Source organism: Suricata suricatta, chromosome 8 (assembly GCF_006229205.1).
Source record: "Suricata suricatta isolate VVHF042 chromosome 8, meerkat_22Aug2017_6uvM2_HiC, whole genome shotgun sequence".
NCBI lineage: Eukaryota > Metazoa > Chordata > Mammalia > Carnivora > Herpestidae > Suricata > Suricata suricatta.
In genome coordinates this window covers 36,808,661-36,834,788 of record NC_043707.1, presented here as the reverse complement: position 1 = coordinate 36,834,788, position 26,128 = coordinate 36,808,661, and the positions used below count along the sequence as shown (strand labels likewise).

The 26,128-nt window shown below is 51.7% G+C and overlaps 1 protein-coding gene across 1 annotated transcript in view; it reads right to left on the bottom strand.

Annotated features, from left to right (window-relative positions):
- MAD1L1 (mitotic arrest deficient 1 like 1) overlaps window positions 1–26,128 on the bottom strand; it is a 288,983-nt gene that overhangs the window by 135,828 nt on the left and 127,027 nt on the right. The gene's annotated exons all lie outside the window — the stretch shown is intronic.

The window sequence follows — 26,128 nt, the reverse complement described above, 5'->3', positions numbered from 1 at the left end:
GCACAAAGGGAGAGTGCCCTGAGGGACGCACCCAGGCTTTGAGAAAGGACCAATCCCACTGCGTCAGGACCAAGAGCCATGGAGAAGTCCCTGCTCATGGTGTCCTGCTAGAAATGCTTACTAAGGCTGAGCGTGAGCCAGAGTCAGGGGCCCTGGGAGGCATGGATGGCTTCTCTTGACAGGACTGGAAGATGGTGCAGGGAGACAGCCTTCTGGTGGCCAGCCAGGGAAGGCTGCAGGGACCCAAGCTGTCCCCAGGTCAAGTGGCTCTGGGGGGTCTGCACAGAGGGCCCCTGCACCCGGAAAGGAGCCTCTGTTTCCCCCATGGACTGCCTACCGCCCTTCCTTGTGCCTGGAGAGCCCGGATTCTTCCTCAGCCCGGACACAGGCCTGAGCTGGGGCTGGCGCCTGCTCTCCTACCCCACATTCTGCAGCCTGCCGTCCCCTGGGAAGCCCGCATGGAGACACTTGAGTCATCCTCGGGACACCCAGGCACACTAGTGCACACGGCTTCACATGTCCCGGGGGGGTCTTGCTCAGACTCAGCAGGTCTGGGGAGGGGCCTCGGAGTCTGTGTTGCACTCAGGCACCCAGAGATGCCGCTGCTGAGGACATGGAGCTCTGCGGCCTCTGCCTGAGACAGCACAGCCCAGGAAGGAAGGCTGGGCTGTTCCCAGGCCAGGTCTATCCCAATCCTGCTCCCCCTGGCCGGGCCACCAAGGACAGAGCTCCCAGATTAGTGGGTCAACCCCACCCCACATGGCGGATGTGAGGGCTGACACCCTCGCAGATGCAGCATCCATGTACTGCCCCACAAATGAAGCCCAATGACCTCATCCGTGTTGGCAAACAGGCCTCTACCAGTTCACGGTGCACCGTTCCAGGCCTGGCACTGCCTGGCTCTGCCCTGGCCTGCTGCTCCCTCTTGGCCGCTGTTCCATCACGGCGGGGCCACCAGGCACACCACAGGGACAGCCCGCACAGATGCATTCACCCAGAACGGCCCCCCACTCAGCATTCTCCAGGAAGGAGAGGCTGGAGGAACCACAGGACTCGTGAGCCTCAGACTCGGTCATCGGTTTGTCGCAGACCGCACAATTAGTCGATGACAAGAAATTCGCTAAGTGAGAAATTAAAGTTACAAATCCAGCTGGAACTGGTCACACGTCCATGGGAAATTTGTTTCCACCAGAAGGTTTATCGAGTGTCATAATGTTATTGAAATCCTTTATCTTCATATTGACTTTTATGGCCCGAGCTGATTACCGGAGTCATCCCCACCAGAGTGCTGGTGCCCTGGGGGATGGGGGGGGACTTGCCTCATGAACAAGCTCTGATTGTCTCCCTGATTGACCAATAAATCCCACAGCCCGCCTTCCAGCACGGCATCTTCAGGAAAACGTGACATAGCAAGTTTGTTGCTCGTTCCTGTGAAAGCCATTGTTCTGTCATTACTCGGAAAAGACCAAGCAGTGTGCAGGTTTGATGTGATAATGACTTTTTAATGACCGATTCCACTTGTGGTAAAGTTTGCTTTGTTTCCACTTGAGCAAATGCCAATGATTAATCTCTGAACAAACAGGCATCGGGTCCACGCAGAAGCCTAAGGGACTTGCCAGAAGAAGAAGGGGACACCGCCATTGAGCGCAGAGCGGTTTTGTGTGACGCGAGCACAGATGCGGGCAGGGTCACCCACGCACAGGGGAACTCAGACCCGGCTCCACCTTCGCTGCCCAGCCGTCTGGGAAGGAGCGGGCTGGCCCGGCAGCCTCGAATGTGGGTACCGTCACCGGCCCCCCTGCCCCCAGGCCTCCAGGAGACAGAGCCTCCCTCCCGGCCAGTGCCCAACTCCAGGACAGACCCAGGACAGATGGCTCAAGGCCCTGGCCAGCTGTCCTGCCCACCTCCCTGACCAGCGCTGAGCTCTGCAGGTGGGTCGGTACCAGGGCCAGGAGGAGTCTTCTGGAAGCTCTGGAATGCCCGGTAAGGAGCCTGGACCCGAGGAGGGCAGAGACAAGGGGTTCTGGCCAAATCAATGCTTCCTTCTTCAGCAGAAATGAAGGACAGGGCTCCTTAGCAGTGCCATGCGACAGTGAGGCACCTGCCCCGACGCAGGGAATAAGTGCCCATCGAGTCCGGGCCGTGGCCTCCTGGACCGGAAGCTGAGGCGTAGAGGCTGCGTGTGCACTGAGGGCCTGGGTCTCGCATGGGAAGGACACCGGCCCTGAGGCTGCGGGCGTGGAGACAAAAGACCTGCGGCAACCACCAGACATGCTCTGGAAGGCACTTGAGAAAGATGACCTTTACTTTCTCGTGCTTGTATCTCCCGACGCAGGAGTGATCCAAGCACAGAAGCCGCAGCCTCTCTGCGGGCAGCTCAGAACAGCCAGACCCGCGCTGGCGGGCCTTCCCCCAGGTCCCAGCAGTCTGCGTCTCGGCCACGGCCGCACCCCACCACCCAAGGGCTCTCCACCAGGAGCACTGGCTGCTCTGTGGGACTGGGCTCACACGTCTGCCCGGGAAGACAGTGTCCAACGTCCTCCCTGCCCTTGGGGTCCACAATGGCCAGCCATGCTTACCAATCCTGCCTCCGTCCCAAGGACAGCCCTGCTCGTGGGACAGTCCTGCCAGCAGCCCTGCGAAGGCTCTGCTGCCACCTCTCATCCCGGGCTGGTCCCAGGGACCCAGGCCCCCACCTCAGCAGTCCCACAGGCCACGGCTATCGACGCAGAGCCCAGGGACACTATCGCTCCAGACCCCAGCACTGGGCCAGGATGCGGGCTTTTGTAATGTCCCCAACAGGAACTCTGAACACAGGCTGCCAGGACCGAAGAGGGTGTAGGAAGGAGGGAGGACACGAGGAAAGGAGCAAAATCCAAAAAGCCGGTGAGGGACGTGCAGTAGGCACAGTGCCTGGGGCCTCTCTCCTGGGGCAGGGGGTCTCTGTTCTTGCTTTCTCCTCCTCTCAAGCCCAACCCTCCCTGCTCTGACGCCGGGGAGGCGTGCCTGACCCTAAGCCCCCACCTCACAGACCAAGCCCCCCACACGGAGCCCTGACCGGTGCAAACCTGGGGGGCAGATCCCTTGGGGCACCCCTCTCAGGGCTCCTCCTGTTCGTGCCCAGTCCACAGCCCCAGCAAACCTCAGCCAGAAGCCATAGGAGTCTGGCTCACGGGCTCAGAGACTGCTTCCTCAGGCACTGCAAAGCCACGACGGGGACAGAGGCCAGAGGGGAGGTGTCACTCTCACACACAATCACCCAGATGAGTGCTAGATGAGCCATGTGTCCTCCCGGGTTCCCAGAGACCAGGGCCACCCTACTTCATGGGCTTGAGTGCACAAACACCCCAGCACGGGGTCCTAGCGAACACTGCCCCTCCCACGTGCCCCCCTCCCCTAAACTGACCCTGAGCCTCCTGGGCTCCTCCTGAGTTCAGGGGGAGCGGCCGGCCCTGGAGCCCGGAGCAAGGACCTCCCCAGGGTGACCTAGAAGCAGCCCCTTCCGGCAGGTGCCTGAGCCGGCTGGGAGGCGAGAGCAGAGAACCAGGACCACAACCATCGGTACCCACAGTGGGCAAACTTTACAATAAACCACGCGGCGGGACCTGCCCTACACACACAGTGCTGACTTCAGGCGGATTACCTGGGCGCAGCAACCCAAGGTTGCATTGTGGGCAGGCGCGTTGCAGGAGCTCACACAGAGATCCTGGCTGGAAAAGCAGGACATTGCTCCTCGTATCAAACATGTTCCAAAGAGAAAGTTCTAAAGTCCCTAAGGTCATAGTAAAACATACAAGTGAATCACACAAGGAAAATGAAAATAGAGAAGCACACACAGGAATCTGCAGAGAACTCAACCCACAGTTCAGGTAGCAGAATATTCAGAAGCAGAAATATAAAAATATTCATAGTACGTTCAAAACAATAAAGAAAGGGATTTAAATTACTAGCGAGAAACAATACAGCAAAAAAACAAGCAAATTTAAAAACAAAAACAAAATGCAAATTAAATAAAGCTCAACAAGGTAAAGTAACAATTCACAAATGTAAATAAGTAAAACAGCAATTCAGATGTGGCTGAAATCTAAGGAACAAACCAGAAAGCAGACAAAGGACAAACAGAAAAGGGGAGACCCAGCAACAAGGACAAGAGGGCAACAGTCAAGGTCACAATGGCTAAGAGACCTCCAGAACGGATTAAAAGCGCCCCCCTTCAGCTGCAGAAGACCCCAGACCTTCCAGAGCGTGTGGGGCGTGGGCGGACGTGGACGCCATCCCCCCCCCCAGTAGGGTGGCAACAGGAAGTAAGGCGAGACGTGCACCTCCACAGTGACACGGAGTCAGGGACAGTGGGGGACTGTTCACCAGCCACGATGTCACTGGAGGAGAGCACACAGGGTGTATTCCAGGCTGAAGGCAAGTGGTCACAGGGGCAAGACAGAGAAACAAGAAAGGAACATGAGCAACGGTGTAGGGCTAGGGGCTACCACATAACCATGACTCTGCAAGACTGCAGGGCACCTGACTCATGGGCGGGGGGAGGACAAGGCACAAAGAACCTGCTTGTCACCTGCTAACAAGAAATGAGCGGTGACATACCCGAGTTGCTTATATACCTACAAGATGCTAAGGCTGCAGAGCAGGTGGAGGACACAACAGGTTTCTTAGGTAGACCTGCGAGCACGCCACGCACATGCCCTCAGGAGCTGTGCGAGCACGCCAGGCGCATGCACGGAGATGCACAAGCACAGCACACACACGCTCGCAGGTGCACACCACGCCCACACAGTCGTGCAAGCTGAACCAGACCTGGCTGCCTCCAAGCAGGTGAGGGGGATGCGGGAGCAGAGAGGGCAGGGACAGGTGAACGTCTTACTGTGTACTCGTTCAGGACTTCAGGACTTCTCAGGTTTGTAACGTGGAGGTACCATCCACCAAATATACTGTCTACTGAAAAAGTACCAATTAAAAATAGAAATTCAGGGGAAAAGAGAATATAATAAAAGCATGTAAGGGAGGCCTGGAGCCTTAAATTGCTCCCAAAGTGATAAAGATATCATTAACCACCCACTATATTAAATATACACAGGAACCTCTAAAAGAGAAGAAACAGAGAAAAAATATAAAAGGGAGAAAAACAGATGCAAGAAAAAAACCAACAGGAAATTTATAAATTTAGTGTCTATATTAGAAAACCTGAAAGCTGAAAACTAATGATCCAGCCAACCAAGTCAAAAATAAGAGGAAAAAAAACAACACAGGCCAAGAGTGTGTAGATGAAAACAACAGACTGAGGCATTAATGGGTAAGAGAAAACAAAGACAGACACGTGGCAACAGAAACTTCGCAAACTGAGATGGAGACAGAGTAACAGCGAGGAAAACTGCATCCCAGAATGAGACCCAGTGACAAAAGGGGTCAGAGCTGCATCATGACACCAGGAGCAGAGGAAACACCCCACTAAATGGGAGATTTTCCAGAATGTCACCAAACGCCAGATCCAGGGAGCACAGAGGACCTGAAGCAAGATAAACACCAAAAAACTTACACCCCAGCAAATCAGGTTCAAACTCCGAAAACCAAAGACAGAAAAATCCTAACAGAGCCAGGCAGCACATGAGAGACCAGGGCTGGGGCGGGGGGTGTCTACACATGCAGAGAAAAACCCACCTAGCCTGGAACTCTGCATCTGGTAAAATCACCTTTCCGAAGTGGAGGGGAAATAAAGGCATCCTCAGACAAAACCAGGATGTGGGATCTGTCAGAGTACTCCTGTCCCACAAGAAATATTAAAAGGTGCTCTCTGGAGAGAAGCCAATGGTAACAGTCAGAAGTCAGATCCACGTAAAGAAAGGAAGAGCTTCAGGGAGGGAGCAAGTGAGTGTCAAGTAGTCTCTCTGGCTTTCTCAGTCTTATGGGATCTAACAGAAAATGCTCACAGGAACAGGGGTAGCAAGGCCTCCGGGGGCCAGTGCTGTCATAAGGGACAGGGGGAGGGCACTCAGGACCCCTGATGCAAGGCACCTGAGCTACCTGTGCAGGGGGACGGCACCTCCTGTGGGTGGCCTCAGACTTCTGCCAAACTGCCCGTTCTAGGGTGACCATGACTACACATCAGCTGAGAACCGTAGCTACTGAGTTACCAAAGATGAAGAGAGAAACAGAGTCCTACAGAATGCTTGCGTAAAACCAAACAAGGCAGATGAACAGGGAAGACTCAAAAAGGACCAGAAACTGGTGTCTGCCTAGAAAATTATAATAAATATCACGCTGCCAAACAAGGTACTCCGGTATCATTGTGAACGACCTAAACCCGCCAACTGAAAGATACCGGCAATGTGGATTAAAACAACAAAGATCCAATCATGTATCTAGAAAATTATGTCTATAAAAAACCTCCTTTACATATATAAACATAGAGAGGCATAAAAGGTAAGGGGTGAAAAAAGATATGTCATGCTAACCTCCAACAAAAGACAGAGAGGCTGAAGGGGAGGTTTTACTGATCTCTGGCCTAGCCGACCTCAGGACACGGTAACACCTACCGGAGACACGAGGGGTATTACACAATGATAAAGGAGTCAATATTCCCCCAAAGACTTACCAATCCTAAAGACGTAGGCACCTCACAACAGAGGCTCAAAACACGTGAGGCAACACTGATAAAACTTCAAGGAGAAATAGACATATCTGCTGGTGTCGCTGGAGACTTCCACACCGTCCATCGTAATTGACAGATCCAGCAGGCAGAAAATCAGTAAGGGTATAGTTGAACCAAATAGCACCATCAATCAACCGGGTCTAATTGATGCTGATAAAATACTTCATCCACCAACAGCAAGACACACGTTCTTCTCTGGCTCGCATGGAACATTGACCAAGACAGATCACACTCTGGGTCATGAAACACGCCTAAACACACTCAAAAGGACAGAAATCACACCAAGTAAGCTTTCAGAGCACTTTGGAATTAAAATGGAAATCAATAATAGAAAGTTGGGAAAATCCCCAAATACTTAGAGATTAAACAACACTTATCTAAATAACACATGGGTCATAGAAGTCTTAAGAGATACAGAACAGTATTTTTAACAAAATGAAATGAAATACAACTTACCACATTGTGCAGTGAAAGCAGGGCTTAGAGGGAATGTATAACACTGGATGCATATGTTAGGAAAGAAATCTAAAATCAATCATCTAAGCTCCCATCTTAGAAAACTAAAGAAAGAAGAGCAACGTAAGCCTAAAACAAGCAAAAGAAAAGAAATAATGAAAATCAGAACAGAAATCAATACAGGAAATCAACTGAGAAAAATCAGTAAATCCAAAAGTTGGTTCATTGAAAAGACCAACGACCTTGAAAAGCCTCTACCATGCTGACCAAGACACAACCAGAAAAGACACAAATTGCGAATATCGGATGTGAGAGAAAGGTCATCACCGCCAATCCCAGGAACGCGAACAAGAATAAGATTATGATGAACAAATCCGTGCCCCAAAACTTGGTAACTTATACGAAATGGACCAAATCCTTACGAGGCCCAAACCACAGCAATTTGCAGGAAGAGAAACAGAAAATCTGAGTTGGCTTGTATCTACTGAAATTAATTGAATTAATAACCGTTTTAAGAAGGCACCAGACACCAATGGTTTCACTGGTGAATTCCATCAATATTTAATCAAGAAATTACGCCAGTTCCTTAAAATCTCTTGCAGAAAACAGAAGCAGTCACACATACATGTCTGCATATGATATTTAAGTATGAACACACATAACATGTATTTGTCAAAACTCACAGACCCACATAAGAGTAAACCGTACCGTAGACCATGGACATTAGTTATGGTAGTGCGCACATACTGATGTACTCATCGTGTCGGACACGTCCTGGATAGTGCAGGGTGTGAGTGTTCAGCGAAACTGTGGGGTGGAGGCAACAATACAGGAGGTGTTTCTGTACGGTCTTCTCCCCTTTTCTGTAAACCCAAAACTGCCCCCCCCCAAAATGACAAAGAGCTGGAGAGGAGACAAGGGACTGGCCCCAGGAAGGGGGTGACTTACTCTTGAGCTCAGTGCAAGTCAAAAAGCAGTGTCAATACAGGCTCAGAGGGCATGGGCAGCCAATCAAGAATTCCATACCCAGTAAACGTTGTGTGTGTGTGTGTGTGTGTGTGTGTGTTTTTTTTTTTAGTTTATTTACTTATCTTAAGAGAGAGGGGCAGAGTCCCAGGCAGGCTCCGTGCTGTCAGCACAGCCCAATGTGGGGGCTCAATCCCAAAAACCATGAGATCATGATCTAAGCCAGTATCAAGAGTCAGACTTTCAACCGACTGAGCCACCCAGGTGCCCTCAGCAAAAGTATTCTTTAGAGTAAAAGTGTGATGAATACATATTCACACTAGGAAAATACTTCCTCAGCAACAGAGCCATACCAAAGTAAATACCAAAGGGCATTCTGTAAGCAGGAGATAAACGATCCCAGATGGATGCCTAGAGATGCTGGTGGGTAACTAACAAATGTGAATTATTGTAAGTGAACATATAAAAACGACAGTAACACACTGGACAATCACATGCAAAAGAATGAAACTGGACCAATTTCTTACCCCACACATACACAAAACCGTCAAAACAGCTTAAAGATCTTAAGTATGAGACATGAACCCATAAGCTCCTGGAGGAGAACACAGGTAGCAACCTCTGTGACATTGGCTGTAGTAACTTTTTTCCTAGACGTGTCAGCTGAGGCAAGGGAAAGAAAGGCAGAATTAACTATTTGCATTACATCATAATAAAAAGCTTCTGCCCAAAGGAAGAAAACAGTCAACAAAACTAAAAGGCAACCCACAGAATGGGAGAAGATATTTGTAAATGATGTATCTGATAAAGGGTGAATATCCAAATCCAAAATATACAATGAACTTATGCAACTCAGCACCCAAAACACAAATAATCCAATTAAAAATGGGCAGAAAACATGAACAGACATTTCTCCAAAGAAAACATCCAGATGGCCAACAGACACATGAAAAGATGCTCAACATCACTCATCATCAGGGAAATGCAAATCAAAACCACAATGAGATCTCACCTCGCACCTGTCACAATGGCTAAAACCAACAACACAAGAAATAACAAGATATTAGTGAGGATGCAGAGAAAGGGGATCCCTTTCCACTGCCGGTGGCACTGCAAACTGGCCTAGTCACTGTGGAAACAGCACGGAGGTGCCTCAAAACATTAAAAATAGAATTACCATATGACCCAGAATTCCACCACGGGGTATTTACCCAATGAATAGGAAAACACGATTTAGAAAAGATACTTGCACCCCTATGTTTACTGCATTATCTACAACAGCCAAGATACGGAAGCAGCCCAAGTGCCTACGGGTGGACAGATGAAGAAGACTCTGGATTTTGGCTCAGGTCAAGATCTCACAGTGCGGGGGATGGAGCCCCACATAGGGCTCTGAACACTGGCAGCCCGAAGTCTGCTTAAGATTCTCTCTCCGTCCCTACCTCATGTGCACCCACACTCTCCTCAAGATAAATAAATAAAACATTTTTTAAAAAGTGACAATGATATCTTTTCAACTGTGTAAGTGTGGAGCCTGCTTAGGATTCTTTTTCTCTGTCTCTCTCTGTCCTCCCCTACATTCTCATCCCCCCCCCCAAATAAATAAATAAACTAAAAAAATAAACATAAAAAGAAATAAAAATTAATTAAAATCTCTCATAAACACAGAGGCAAAATCTCTAACCTACTTATTAGCAAACCAAACTAAACATTACTTAGGAAAGAATTACTTAGGAATTATTATATAAGTGTGTGTTTGTGTGTGTGTGTGTGTGTAAAGTACATAACAATAGTCTATATGTGAAGCAAAAGGTCATAGATGTTATGTTTTAACGTACTTTGAATTATCTAGAAGACAGACAAGTATTCATTTTTATTAGACTTTGAAAAAGAGTCTATGCTATAATTACCAAAATAGGCCCTAAAAATTACATTAAAGCATACATTACTACAAGATAATGAGGAGGGAATGGTTTAGTCTAGAACAAGGTATTAATGAAAAAAGAAAAAAAGAAAGAAAGAAAGAAAAAGGAACACAAGCAGGAACACAAGTGAGATGATTAATTTAAAAACAAATTTATCATCAATTACAACTAAATTAAGTATTTCAGGGCGTCTGGGTAGCTCAGTTGGTTAAGTGTCTGACTTTGGCTCAGGTCAAGATATCACAGTTCTTAGGTTCAAGCCCCACACCGGGCTCTGTGCTGACAGCTCAGAGCCCGGAGCCTGCTTCAGATTCTGTGTCTCCCTCTCTCTCTGCCCCTTCCCCTGCTCACACTCTGTCTCTCTCTATCTAAAAAATAAATAAACATTAAAAAATTAAAAAAAAACAACTAAATTAAGTATTTCAACTAAAAAAAAAAAACACAAAGATTTTCAGACTGAATTAAAACACAAAACCTAACCTGTGCAGGAGCAACATCTTAATAAAATAATGAAGAAAGATTCAAAATCAAATTCAAGAAAGTGAGAAGCACAAATGCTGTATAAAATGGAAGTGGAAAGATCTGTATTAATATCACACCAAGGATATTTAAGGATCCAAAGTATCTGAGAAGACTATTTCATAATGATAAAGGCTCAACGGCCCAGGAAGATGATTATCTTCGGTCTATGTGGGCCTAAAAAAGTGGTGCCCAAAGACACGCTGCTGTAACCGCCAACATCAGAAGGAGAAGCAGACAGACCGTGAGTCAGGCTGGGTCTTTCCAACCCAACTCCCTCAGGGTCAGAGAGAGAAAGTGGAAGTCTCGCCAGGGACAAGGGAAACCTGAACGGCATGACTAACAACTGGCCCGCTGCAGGACACGCACTCTGAAGCGTGCACGGGCAGGTCACAAACCCGGACTTCTGCATGGTCCCCCCAACAAGTCAGCCTACTTCAGAGACTGGTATTAGGGTATGACCTTGGAAAACAATGAACTTAAGCTATAAATAAATAACGAGGTGATCACAAAATGTTGGAAATTGAGAAATTTATTCCTAAATAACCTAGCGGTCAAAATAAAAATCACAATGAAACTAATAAATATTTTGAACTGAATCATGACAAAAATACAATGTATCAGAACTACAGTAGGCATCTATGTTTATAGCGTAGGATGCAGAGAAGAAAAGAAAAAACAAAGCATCAACATAGTTCAAAAGTTAGAACAAGAACTTAAAAAGGAAAAAATATGAAAATAGAAATTACTAAAACAGAATACACATGGGATAGAATCAAGAATGCTAGAAGCTGGTTCATTCAAGTGACTAATAAACTTGATGAGACAGCTTAAGAGCAAATACATAACCAAATAACCAGATTGAAAAAGAAGACACAGCCACAGATCATGAAGATGAATGATCATCTATAAAGAAAATCCAAATGACTTCAAAGTTTTCAAGGAAATCAAAGTCCCAATTTAAAATATTTCCAACCTGGAAACCCCACAGGCCCAGATGCCTTCACTGCTGACATTTACCCAATCCTTAAGGAAGAAATACCCCAATCTCACACATACTGCTACAGAGAAGAGAAAAAGAGAACCCCCTGACTCATTCTATAAAGTCAGAAAAACCATGACTTCAAAACTTGATGAGGACATTATAAGAAATGAAAATTAAGGGGCACCTACCTGAGTGGCTCAGGTAGTTCTTGATTTTGGCTCAGGTCATGATCTCACGGTTTGTGAGTTGAAGTTCCATGTTGGGCTCTGCACTGGCAGTGTGGAGCCTGCTTAGGATTCTCTTTCTCTATCTCTCTCTGCCCCTCCCCTGTATTCTCATTCCCTCCCTCTCCTTCTCTCTCTCTCTCTCTCTCTCTCTCTCTCTCTCTCTCAAAAATAAATAAACTCAAAAAAAAAACTTAGAAAAGAAATAAAAATTAATCAAAATCTCTCTTAAACACAGATGCAAAATCTCTAACCTACTTATTAGCAAACCAAACTAAACACTACTTAGGAAGGAAAAGCCAGAGTCAGGTTTGCTTATTCCTGAAAAGCAAGTTTGGTTTAACATTTGAAAATCAATTAATTTAATTTTCCACATTAATGGAGTAAAGAAAAATTGTATGATCAGCTTAGTGTATGCAGAAAAAGCCTTTGATTAAAATTCAGCATCTATTCATGGTGAAGACAATAAACAAAAACCCTCTCAGCAAATGAGGACTTGGAAGGGAACCCCACCATGGTTTGCAGCAGTGAAGTGTGAAAATTTTCTTTCTCTAGTTACCAAAACACTTCTGTCCCAAACAGTGTTGGAGACTGTAAGCAGCAGAATAAAGCAACAACAGCCACAAATGTACAAAGACTGGAAAGAATTAAAAACTATTATGAATAGGTGACACAGAAAATCCAATGGACTCCCCAAAGAAGTTATTAAAATAAGTAAAATAATTCTGGATCAAAGTCAATAATCAAAGTTTAATTCTATTTTATGTGCTAGCAACAGTTATAAAATTAACTTTAGAAAAGATACCATTTATAATGCCAAACAAAAACACAAACCTATGAGATGTCCACCTAGAAAACCTTACAAAACACTGAGAGAAAACAGAGATACCCTAAAAATACAGAATCACATACCATGTTCATGAATTGGATGCATTCTTATGAAGATGGCACTTAATCAGTGCATTCCCAACAGAGAGCTCGGTGGGTTTACTGTTGAAATGGACACACTGGATTCTAAACTGAACGTGAAATGTAAAGGGTCACCACGAGCCAAGGTGGCTGGGAAGAGGGTGCTGGCTCTATCAGATAACAGGGCTGAGGAGAGTCCCAGTGACTAAGGCAGTGTGGTTTGGGCAGAATGAATGAGAAACAGACCAGTGTAGATACAGATCCTCGTTTCACCAAGTAAGCAGCCCGGCAGGCACTGTGAAAGGAAGAGTCTCAATAAACGCTATCGAGTTGACTGGACGTTGGGGGGCGAGGCGGGGGGGCAGACAGAGCTCACCACGACACGTTAACTTTCATGTGGTGAGGTTAAGTGTGGAAAGGCCAAACAATACAGAGGCTAATACTGTAGCACACATCGGTGACTGTGGCGCAGATGAGGGTTTCCTAAGACTTGTGTGCAAAGTCCATGCAAACTTCATACAGATCATAAAGAAAACGAGACCACAGACATGCCAGGGCCTCACCAGAGCAAGCTCCACACAGCCGGTAAGCCCACGAAGGGGTAGCCATCTCCATCCACACCCTGGGAAGTGCAAACTGGAGCCACAAGTAGGTCCTGCCACCCACCTTGGACAAGACCCACCCTGGAAGAGCCCCCAGCTCTAGACCTATGGTCTAGTCCACTTATAAAACAGATGAATTAACAGCCCACAGAAATATGATTTTGAGCAAAAGAAAGCAAACACAAAAGATCACACATTGCACGGTCCCATTATACACAACTACCAAACAAGGGCGGCAGGGGTGTGGTATTAGAAATGGGATGGCGAGGGAGAGGAAATCTTTCTGGAACTGCTGACACCCGCTCTCCATCTGGGAGGTGGCGCACAATGGACCAGCTTTGCTGTAGGGGGGCAGCAGGGGGACAGCAGCCTCCACAGAAAGCTGGCCCACAGCACCATGCTCCACTGTCACTGTCTGAACACAGGGCAGCGGGAAGGCCCCGGGCCCGGCTCCCAGCAGGAGGAGGCCTCTGGGGGCCTCGGGTCCACCCGTGTCCACGGCCACCCCAGTGTTGTTCTGGGGTGGAACATCAGCACCTGACAACACCGCACTCTCTCCTCTGGGCCTGACTGCCTTCTCCACCACCCTCGCTCCTTACCGCCCTGTTCAGGGTCCCCCGGCCACCCAGGCCGGCAAGGCCACGCTGATGAAGCGTTCCAGAGCAGGCCCAACCGGGGATGGCTGCCGGGCCTGGAGGTGCCCTGGCGTCACGGTGCTTCTCCCGATGGCCCGGGCCGGCGCCTGCTGTTCAAGTTCCTCCCCAGCCAGTTGTGTTCTCGCAGCTTCAACTTGCTGATGAAAAGCTCTGCAACGCCTCTTGAGGAAATGACAGGGGTCCACTGTGATTCCCCAGAGCAATTCTGCTGAGATGCCACCCTGCTCTATTACAAATCCCATTTCGTTTCCAGCAGGGGCAGGATGTGTCCCCGGCATGTGCCCTCACGGGCAGCAAGCTCCCAGACAGCAGTGCTTCCTGAGCAGGTGTGCCAAGCAGGGGGCGTGCGTCTACACCACACGTGTGGAGCGCCACACAGGGACAGGGAAGCAGCTGTGGTCTGGCTTAGGGTCAAGCACCATTCACCAGACGGGACAGAGGAGCAGAGCTGGGTGACAGAGGGACAGACTGATGACTGGGGTCCAGAACAGTTTCCCACAGCCAGAGGAGTCCCGCCCCCTCCCAGCCCACACCCCCCATGGCTGAGGCCAAAGCTGGGTTAGATGGGTCTGCCTTTTGGACATGCCCCCCGCATGCACGGCACCCAGCAAGGCCAGCTCCATGCCATGGCTGACTGGGCCTTTTCTTCATTGTGGAGAACCCAGCACCTGGAGCCTAACAGGCATTCGGGGATCATCTGCTCAACCAACTTGTGAACGAACTCGCCAATTGATCCACCTTCAGAACAAGGGACATAGGCACTCACTCTCTGACGAGCAAACAGGCTTCTCGAATTCAGTAACCTGCAGACTGAGCCGAGATCTGAACCCAGCTCCACAGGAAGCAGGAGCCCGAAGCTCAGTTGTCATGCTGAAGGTGATATGGACACCAAGGTGGAGACATGCTTTATAAACCGAAGTCTGGGATAGCTCTTGGCCCGCGTCCCTGCGATTGTGGCATGCAAAGCATCGTGGGCAACGGCGACCCCAAGGCCTTCACCACTCACCAAAGCACGCAAACCCGGAGTTTCCGGGACATGGGACGTGACTCAAATAGTTCTGACTTCAGAAGGTTCCCCTCCAGTTGGAAGGTCAGGCGCAGACAGGCTTCGCCTGCTTGGGGAGCTAACTGCTGCTCTGCTGACCCGATAGAAATCCAGACAAGAAGGGCATCTCGCACAATGGCTGACCACCCGGGAAGCATCCCCCCTGAGGCCACGGGAGGCTGCCCTGCTTCCCGTCCTACATTGGAAGGTCGTGTCCCGCAGCTCGGGTACCCATCACGGGTCAGCCCAGCTCTGCAGGGAGCCTGGCTCTCCCAGTCCTCAGCCCCCGAGGCCATAGGAGGTGAATGCCAAAAATACCCCAAAGGGATGAAGAAAACGTGGGGGAGGCAGGGGCGGGCAGAACACCCCTGGAGGGAGCTGTGGAGGGAGCCTGGGAGGGAGCCTGGGAGGGAGCCCGGGAGGGTGCCGTGGAGGGAGCCATGGAAGGAGCTGTGGAAGGTGCCATGGAGGGCATCGTGGAGGGCGCCCAGGAGGGAGCAGTAGAGGGCACCCACGGGAGGCACATGGGGCTCGGGAGCAGTACAGAAATCCCACCTTCCACCCGCACCAGCCCTCAAGGCATACCCCCACACCCGGGTCCATGGGGCTCACACGTCCATTGCTCTCACACGCATCAGGGTCTCAGCTCACACTCGCTGACACCTCTGCAAGGTCCAGGATGCTGGACAGATCACACCGCAGCTCGAGCAATTTCCCTCATTCAACAGACATCACCTGCTAGCAAGCCAGGGCCCGGGGGACACGGCAATGGACAACAAGGTGTGCTCTCGGTGCTCCATGCCACCACATGGTCGCCAGAGCCCTGGACGCCAGGCCCCATGTGGCAGCAGTGCAGGCAGGAGCTAGTGGCTGTGTCGGTCACCTTAGCTGCACCAGCCACGGGAGACAAGAAATTTCCTGCCACTGGCTTTGTTTTAGGACTAAATAAGATCATTTATTTAAAACTCATAATATCCACTTTTAAATTTCAGCTTATTATGACTATTACCCCACCTTCTTGGAATGTCCTCCCCCATTAAAAACCAGATCACACAGCCGGTTCTTCCCATTCAACCTCCCCACTCAGAACAAGCACAGCCCCTCAAGGATGCCTTTGCTAAGCTGCCCACTGGATACGGGCCTGCTCGGGGGGTAGGGGGTGTCCCAGGACAGTGGGGGTCTGCTGTGGGGTGGGGGGGTGTCCCAGGATGGGGGCTGCTTGGGGCAGGTGGGGATTATCCCTGGATGGGGGGAGGGGGTCCCCAGGATGGAGTGGGACTGCTGGGGGGGTGGTGTCCCAGGACCGGGGCGGGGGGGGGGGTCCTACTGGAGGCGGGGTGTCCCAGGACTGCGAGGGGGGCCTGCTGGGAGGGGAGTGTCCCAGGATGGGGGGGGCCTGCTGGGAGGGGAGTGTCCCAGGATGGGAGGGTCTGCTAGGGAGAGTTGTCCCAGGATAAGGGCCCAAGTGAGGGTCTCTGGCCACAATCTGTGGTCCACCCTCTAGCCATCATCACAACTTCCTATTTAGGTCACTATTCTCTGACCACACCACAAGGCTCCCACAGAGCAGGTGAGACATTCTTTCTCTTTCGTTACTGAATTTTCAATACCCAAGACAATACTTGGCAAGGAAAATATATTTGCTAAACCAATCACAGTACTCGACCAAAGGGCTCTGTGCCTGGCCCCCAGTGCACAATCCTCGGGGTCAAGGGATCCCAGGCCCCTCTGGCCAGGCCACCTGCCTGAATGCCCCTTCAGGAGCTCCGAGTGCAGCCCGCAGATTTGCGAGGGCTGGGAAATCATGCCTTCCAGCCTGGCTCCTCTAGGCCCTTCCAGGGCTCCGGAGGAGCAATCACCACCACTTTATCCCCCTTGCCCATGTTGGCACTCAGGATTGAAGGAGCAGTCAGGCCCCATGGGGGCCCGCAGCCAAGGGCACTCTGGCCTCCAACTCTAGATCACACGCGGGGGCTCCCTGACATGGGCCCGGAGCAGAATCAAACGCAAGGCTCCATGCACACTGAACATCCCCTACTCAAGGTGCCCACGAACCCAAAGCCCACTCCCGGCTTCAGCGCCGTCCCTCCACAGCCAGGGAGGCACAAGGCAGCGCTGGTCCCTGAGGGGATGGCTGTGCCAAGGCCCCCATGTGCGAATGTCCTCGGAGCACAGGTGGGGAGGACCCAGCTGCCACCTCAGCCCCACCAAGCCCACCTGACACTGAACAAGACAGCGGGGCTGGAGGACTTGGGGACAAAAGCTGTTCTCACCCCAGCTCGATGGAGGCTTGAAGAACAGATCTGCCCTAGAGCTGTAAAGGCCTGTGAGGAGGATACAGACAGGAGGACTCACGCTTCCATCGTGGGGAAAGCAGGGGCGCCCACGGGACTGGGGACACGAGCCCCGAGAGCTGGAGGGAGTAGAGAAGAGCCGAGGCTGCTGGCCCTGCGCTCGCCCCAGCAGCAGCCTCCCACCACCAGGACCACAGGGCAGCCCTGCAGACCGGGCCGGGTCCGACCAACGGCTCCTCAGGGCCTGTGTCCTGCGGCACCTCAGCACTGGCTCCTCCGGAGGCAAAAGGCCACAGAGTTCAAATAGCATGAACCTCGGACATGGCACAGACATTTAACGTGGCTGCTGAGTCTCTTGGGAGCACAAAGGAGCAGCCATAGGGCAACTACTGCACAAATCTGACTACAAGATCCTTAACTTCCTGCTTTTCTACTGCCCTCCCTTTGCAGGGGGACTGGACTCGAGCTCTCCCATTTCCTGGCAAGTTACTGAATCCCGGAAACCTCCTCCCTCCTCTGGAAGGCACTGTCATCAGAGACAGAAGTACACTGAATGCAGAGTCTCCGGTGTGTGCCACATAAACCCGGTAAGATCCACTTCTCACCCCAAGTGGTAGGAAAAGAATCGCTGATACTCGGTGCAAATGGGGCACACCTGCTGGAGGGGACGTCTGCTGAGCCAGCAACAAACTGTCCCTACTCTGTGACCAGGAATCCCAGGCTCTGATATACATCTCACAAAATGCGTCAGAGATATGGCCAAGAGCCACATCCAAGGATGCTGCTCACACTAACAAAACTAAGGAAAAGTTAAAAGCAATTTAAATTTCCAAAAAGAAGTTTAATTCTGATACATTCACATAAAGGAACATTATATAGCCACTAAGGGCTTTATTTTCTAAAACTGTTTAACAACCTAAGCATTTGTCACAATAAATGTTAAGTGACACACAGGACACAAACATGTCTTGTCTGTCCTGTTCATGCCCATTCTCTTAATCCCTAGAAAAATTACCTGAACATGGCTGATCCCACAGTAGCTGGCATTATGGTCATCAGCCAGTAATTGATGGATGGATGGATGAATGGGTGATGGATGGACACAGAAATGGATAAGTGGGTGGATGGATAGATGGAAAGATGGGTGGATGGGTGGGTGGGTAGATGGAAAGATGGGTGGATGGATGATGGACAGACACAGAAATGGATGAGTGGATGGATGGATGGGTGGAAAGATGGGTGGATAGATGGGTGGGTGGATGGATAGATGGGTGGGTGGATGGATGAGTAGACAGATGAATGGATGGATGGATGGATAGATGGATGATGGATAGACACAGAAATGAATGAGTTGGTGCATGGATGGACGGATGGGTGGATAGATGAGTAGACAGATGAATGAATGCATAGATGGATGGATGATGGATGGACGGACAGATGGATGAGTGTATGGATGGATGAATTGATGGATGAGGGAAGAACGAGGGAAAAATGAAAGCAACATACAAACGTGATTTCAATGCTATCTTTGGTAAAGTAATCAAGAACTTTTAAAATGCCATTCTTAGGGGTGCCTGGGTGGCTCACTCGGTTAAGCGTCTGACTTTGGCTCAGGTCATGATCTCACAGTCAGTCATTTTGAGCCCCATGTCAGGCTCTATGCTGACAGCTCGGAGCCTAGAGCATGCTTTGGATTCTTTTGTCTCCCTCTCTCTCTGCACCTCTCCTGCTTATGCCGTCTCTCTCTCTCTCAAAAATAAATACAAATTTTTAAAAAAGTCTTCTTTATATTTTTTAGCCGTTTCCAAGTGTTCCATAACAGTATTATAATCCAGGAAAGAAAGAGTTGCTGTATGTATTAAAGGGGTTGGTGGTTGCAAGGCACCCCTAGACACATCAGCCTGAAGCCCAGTGAGCTAATGGGACTCCCCGGGATTAACTCTCAACAGTGACTGGGGCTAGTGCACAAGGACTTGGAGCCCTGGAAGGGGCAAGGCCACAGAGAAGCCAACGGCTCATGCCGGCATCTGAGGGTGGGAATGTCCAGGGGCAGCAGAGGAGATGAGGAAACATGGCAGCTGGGAGGGGCTGGAGAAAGAAGGTCAAGTGGGCCAGACCAAGTCCGCACCAATGGCTGTACTGTCAAGTTTAACCATCCACCGAGGCAGGACATCAGTGTTCTCTCCAATTTGGGCTATTACGCAGAAAGCTGCTAGAAGCAGTCTTACACGGCTTTCTGTGTAGACATAAGCTTTATTTCTCCAGGATAAATGCCCAGGGTGCAATTGTTGGGCCATCTGGTCTCTGTAGTTCGGCTGTGAACAAACCGTGCCACTGTGGCCCAGAGTGCCACGCCAGCTCACATGCACGCCAGCGAGGGAGAAAAGATGGTTAGTCTGCACCCTTGCTAGCACTTGGTACTGTCGCCATGTTTTACTTTAACTGCCCGAGGCGTGCGGCAACATCTCCCTGTGGTTTCCCAGGCAGCATCCCCACCCCGGCTAACGGTGCCCTGAGTCTTTCCCGGGGCCCATCTGCCATCTGTGCACGCCTGTCTCCTAATTAGATCTTCTCCGCTGTTAAGCGCTCGAAGTTCTTTACACACTCCAGGTAGCGGGCTTCCGTCAGATGTGTGGTCAGCAAACACTCTCTCGGGCTGAACCCTCTTTCCCATTCTAACCAGGATCTTTCAGAGCACAGCGTTCAGTTTTGACAAAATCCAGCTTATCAATTTTTCCTTTTACAGGTCGTATCTTTGGTGTCCAGTCTAAGAACTCTTTGCCTAAACCCTGAAGATTTTCTCTAATTCTGTAGTACGAGTTTTGCACTTTTATGTTCTATGTTTCATTTTGTGGTTAATTTTTGTATGAAGTGCGACGTTCACTTTTTCCCCACGGGCATCTGACTGCTCCAAGTGGGTCTGCCAAGGCCGTCTTTCTCAAACTGAATTGCTTCTGCATCTTTCTCAAATATCAGTGGACCCGAAGCGGCCAAAGAAAGGAAATAATAAAGATGAGAGCAGAAATAAACAAAGAAAGAGTATAGAAGGCAAGAGAGACAATCAGCTGAGCCAGAAGCTGGCTCTTTGAAAAGATTGGTAAAACCGATAAAGCTAGACTAATCTAGGAAAAAACTGAAAAGATTGAGACCAGTGAAATCAGAAATGACAGAGGCAGCACCCCGACCTCATGGAAATAAAAAGAATTATAAAGGAATCCTGTCAACACTAGATGCCAAAAATCAAATGCTCCGAAATGGACAAATTCCCAAACACTATCAAAACTGGCTCAAGAAATAAAAAGCCTGTACAGAGCTGTCCTGAGGAAAGAGACGCAGCAGCCACCAGACCCCTCCCTCACCCCCACCATGAGCCCTGCCTGTCCTCTCCTGGGACTCAGGAGACAGGAGCCTCAGCAAGGGCTCCTCTGAAGATCCCAGGGGTCCCAGAGGCTCTGCCTTTTCCTCCTGACATGTTTCTCTCTGTCGCTCACACGAGGTGTGCCCACCGCCCCTTCTCCACTGCTCCCTCCGTTCTATGACTGAGCTCAGCCACTATGTCTCCGCTCATGTTCCTGCATTGCTGGCTGTGGTCTAACAGATCCGGCCCCCGGTGCCCGGATCCCCCAGAGGGAGCAGACTTTCCTCGGGGGCCCCGGTGTTTCTGGACCATCGAGTTCTCCAGCTCCAACTAGTGACAAGCCCAGGGGACTCACCGCATGTTGCCCCCTGCATCTCCGCACGCCCAGCCACCACCTTTCTGAGTCTTTTACGTTGGTTTCATACACACTGTGCAGGGGTGTTAGGTGTACTTAGCAAAAGGAGGAAAAGACGACGTCTATTCCATCTTCCTAGAAGCAGAAGCGTTAGCCCCTCTCTGAACACAGTCAGCAGCCACCACCCTCAGACGCCCGCCTTGGCAGCGAGGCAGGGGTCCTGCATTCGTGGTGGGCCACTAAGCCCCCTCCGCCTGAGGAAGGGAGGATGCCCATAAAACGGTATTACTTCCAAGCTGCAAAGATGCCAGCTCTGCCCCGGGCAGCTGAGGTGGAGGGGATGCGGAAGGAGAGACGGACACCGGTGCCCTTCCCTGACCAACCTGCCACCAAAGCCCCCCAAGTCCACCCAGCTGGGTTCCAGCCAGACAGAGGTAAGCCCGCCTCCCCGCAACCACAAAGGCCTGGAGAAGACTGCCCGTCGCATTGCATGGCTGGGGAGGATGCGGCTACAGAGAAACGCTCTCCTCACCCACCCACCTAAGACTCCCCGGGACCGCTGGACCAGTGCAGCCAAAGCAGCCCCCCATGCTCCCAAGCTGCCTCTTCCGGAGAGCAGCATAAGAGCCATAAGACCCGCTGGGCAGAGAAAACCCCTCGCCGAGGAAGCCAAGCTGCCAAGAAGGACAACCCGGCATTTGAGAAGTTTGGTGCCCACTTTCTGCATCCTCTTTATTTATAAAATTGCTTATGCAAAGATATCACCATGCATAATGCATTCAATTATGCAGTGTAAGATGCGGCTTTAGTGAAGAAAATTCAAGTTAGCCTCAGAGACACTTCAGGAAATATTTTTTTAAAAAAGCAACAACAACCATGCCACTGACTTTCAAATGTGTCTGAATCCACACACCTCTCACTACCTACAGGGACACAATATAAATACATTTCCCACTGTCCCCTTGCAGGATGAGGTGCCTGGAGCTGACAGCTCCCTCCCCACCAGGCAGGGCCTGCATTAGCATGTAAATGGCTGCCAGATACTCAGAACTGAACAGGGAAGAGCTTTAATTAACTTTAATCCTCAGAAAAGCCAGGCAGCAATCTGCTCTGACAGGGGGCCAGCACCGGGGGTGTCTGGAATAGCCAGCCTTCGGCAGTGACATTTGGGGATGTGGCCCACAGAAGACCGTGACACAGCTGCACCCTGGAATCGGGGCTGCCGCACTGAGCCACGCCAGGCAGATGCCAGAGGTCTGGGCACTGAGCACTGTTCCCGGCACAGCTCAGGGGTGTGAAGTCTGCAGGGATGTCCCAGGGGAGGGGCAGCTCTGTCCCAGGCCTCTTGCCAGCCCTGGGGGTGCTCAGGGCCAAGACAGCCACCTGGCTGCTGCCCACTCTACCCACAAACAGACCTGCTAAGTCCCCGCCCACGAAAGCAGAGGGCCACCGGGTCCTCGGAGGACCCGTCACTGATGGCACCACACACCTTGCTCTGCAGGTGACAGGGTGGCAGTGGCTTTAGGGCTGTGGGGCAACTGGTTCTGGCCAAGCTCATGGTCCATGGCTCTGAGCACACAGGCCCCCGGGTCACCAATGGCCATAGTGTGGCAGCAGGCAGCAGGGGTACAGGGACGTGCAGAGTACGCTGGGGGACTTGGGGCCCAAACATGCTACAGGCCAACTGGAAAGTACACTGGGACAGACCTGAAGTCATCTGAGTGGGGCCCACGCCCGGGGCAGTCAGCCTGCAGCCACATGGCGCCAAGGGGGCTGCTCTGCAGACCCAGGGACTCGCCCACCTGCTGACACCGGGTTCGGGGCGCCACCAGCCCATGTCTTCCAGCACAGGCATGGCCTGGCTGCACACAGGGGATGGGGGAGCCAGGTGTGAACACACACACCGGGCTCTGGGGGGCCGTGCCACCGTGTCCACATTTCAGCTTAGGCCACGGGGGAGCCAGAGAGGAGCCTCATGGGCATGTCTGGGAGGAAGCAAAATGCCTAGAAATGGTTCCCTAACAACACAACACAGTCTGTCTGTCTGCTCCAGCCCCCGTCCTCGGTGCCCACCCCTGCTCGTTCCCTGGGGCCCATCAGGAAGGGAGGTGGCCTGTGTGTGGAGGCTGCCTGCTCCAGCGACAGGCACAGCAGGAAAGGAGGCCGATAAGCACCTCCCCCATGTAAGAGGCATGCAGGTTCCCGCCGTGTCCCTGACACAGGCGGGGGGTGGTAAAGGAACGATCACCATGCTGGGCCATGTCCCATAAGCCTGCATCCCACAGCAGTGGCGGAAGCTCTGGTAGGAGGCCCCTTGCTCCGAGCCACACAGAACCTGAGCCTAGGCCTCCGAGGCTGCCCCCTGCACTCTGGCCCTAGGGCAGAGCCGTCAGGAGCCAGTGAGGATGGGGAAGGTCGCCAACCCCAAACCGAAGAGCCCCGTGTGTGCTGCTCTCCTGGCCCAGAGCTCGGGCCCCTTGCGTGGGTCTGGCCTCGGCGGGCGACACCTCAGGAGAGGTAGGGCCCCACCTGGAAGGGGGGGAAGGGGACTCAGATGGAAAAGTCCCTCCAAAGACGGGGTCGCAGCCCTGCGGCCCCCGAGCCCTCTCCCAGTGTGTCCTCACTGCCGCCTGGCACTGCACAGTCACACAGAGCTGCTCTCCAGGGGTGCACAGGTGGCCATCATCGAGAGTGCCTGACACACGAATAAATCACACTTCTGTAACCGGCAATATTTCTGTAACTGGAGGTTAATAAAAATCACTGGCAAAGGCTAACCAACGGACCTAATTTACTTAGACTTTCATAAAGCTGGGGATAAAACCCTCTGTAAGAGCTTAAGAGAGAGCCCCAAGGAAGCCCCAGAGAAGATGTCCCCAGAGCAGGGAAAAGGCCAACCAAGTCCTTTGAAGGAAGGAGAGGGGAGAGAAAAATGGGGCCCATGTGTCGTCCCAAGGGCTCAGTCCTCGGCCACACGGAACTGGAAGCCATGCCAGGGAGATGCCCATACACGGCTCCTCGGGCCAGTCCGTGCTCTGCTCTGGAGGGTGCAGGCTGCTCACCACAGTAATCAAGTCCACGCTGTTCTCCCAGGGAGCCCAGAGAAGGCCCAATTACCCCCAGCCAGCAGGTAGCCCACCAGCCCCCACGGTCCCCCCAAGGCCATGCTGGGCGGCTGGGTCCTGCATCACCAGAAGGAGATGCAGTGCTGGATGGAACTGGGCAGCTTCCGGGCTGGACTCCCTTCCATCAGGCAGGCAGCCCCCACCTGGCTATCTGCCAACCCCCACCCTAGAGTCGGAGTCTCTGAACACCCCTCAGGGCGGTCCACAGGGTGCACTGTGGTGCTAGAAGCCCCTGCCCACCAGTCGATGCCTGCAGCGCAGGGGCCACTGCAAGTGAGCCGGCATCTCCTGTGTATTCACATGCTGCTCAGAGCCAGGGGGCCGCTCTCCCACTGAACGGGGCGGGGGGGGGGGGGGGGGCAGACAGCCTCCCTGCACCAGACTGGACTCTGTCAGCCCAGGTGCCCAGAAGGGTCCATGCTCTCTCCCTGGGCCCCTGTCACCTGCCGCCCTCCTCAAGGGCACCGCCCTGCTCCCTGGCCGGACACTGGACAAGCGAGGAAAGAGGTCTCTAAGCACAGTGAAACTTACCTGAAACTAAAGGTCTAGAGAAAATAAAATTTTACATGAGGTAAATCAAGGAAGCATCCAAATTCTCTCACGATCTTCTGGAAACTAGACCCTGTACCCAAAAGCACATCTGCATGAGCTACGGGAACACCTTCGGGGCAGACGTGCCTGGACAGCAGACAAGACACAATGCCCTGCTCCCACGCCGGCCTCACCTGGCACCCTGACTTCCCCTCAAGTGTATCCACAGCACCTGGCCGGGCAGGCACAGAGCCGACAGTGACCCCCAGGCCACAGAAGAGTGGGACTCTCGCAGAACTCATGGCTGCACCTTCACAAACTCCACCCTGGACCAGCTCCACCCGAAGCCCTGGGAACAAAGCCATGTACCGGGCCTACTATGCGGCCAGTAGTGTGAACCTTACCCTCACGTGCACCCATCCTGCACAGGGACAGACAGGGACTCGGCTGAGGAGTGGGCCGCCAGCAAGAGGGTCCGTGGTCCACCCTTTTCCTCACTGAGCACCGCTGTCCCGAGCAGCCAGCCAGCAGTCAGCACCCTCCCTCCCTAAGGCACCACAGGCAAATGTGACTGTCACGTTCCCCCACTTCTCCAGACACAGCGCACATCGGGGATGGCCTGTGGCCAAAGTGAACAACCAGCATCTGGAGAGGGACCAAGAGACACCTCTGTGCTGCCCACGGCCACAGCACCAACCCGGGTGGACACCCAGTCAGCTTGGAGAAGGACTGAGAGTTGCCTTTGTGCCACCCACGGCCACAGCACGAAGCCGGGTAGATACCCAGTCAGCTCGGAGAAGGACCAAGAGATGCCTCTGTGCTACCCAGGGCCACAGCACGAAGCCAGTGGGCACCCAGTCAGCTCGGAGAGGGACCGAGAGACGCCTCTGTGCTGTCCATGGCCACGGCATGAAGCCAGTGGGCACCCAGTCAGCTGTAGCAACGCTGTAAAGCCAGAGCAGCGGCCCCATGCAGGGGACTCAGCAGAACACCGGGAGTCTCTGCTCTGGAAGGCTCTCCCTCGTCCGCACAGTTGATTAGCGGCACTTTGGATCTTTATGGGTGAAGTTAACCAAGATTATTGACTCCAAACCACTCTCTCTGCATTTGACTGTTTTCCAGTTCATGATGGATGATATTTAATACCTTCCAGCCTGAGAGCACTCTGGGTCTGTAAACACAGATCCCACTTTATTGCTACTTAATAACCATTACGATGGTTGGGGCTGGTCCTACTGGCCCGATGTTCAATGTTCCTAGGGGATCTCATGGGAAAAGGAGCCAAGTGCACCAGGCAACTGCCTTTCCAGGATGGAAACACACGCACACTCACACACGCATGCATGCACACACGCACATGCACACTCACACATGCACGCACACACACACACCCATGGGCACATGATGCCTGTGCACACACGAATGCACCCTCACACGGGCGCACCCTCACCATGCATGCACACTCATGCATGCGTGCACACACACACCCATGGGCACATGCCTGTGCACACAAGAAT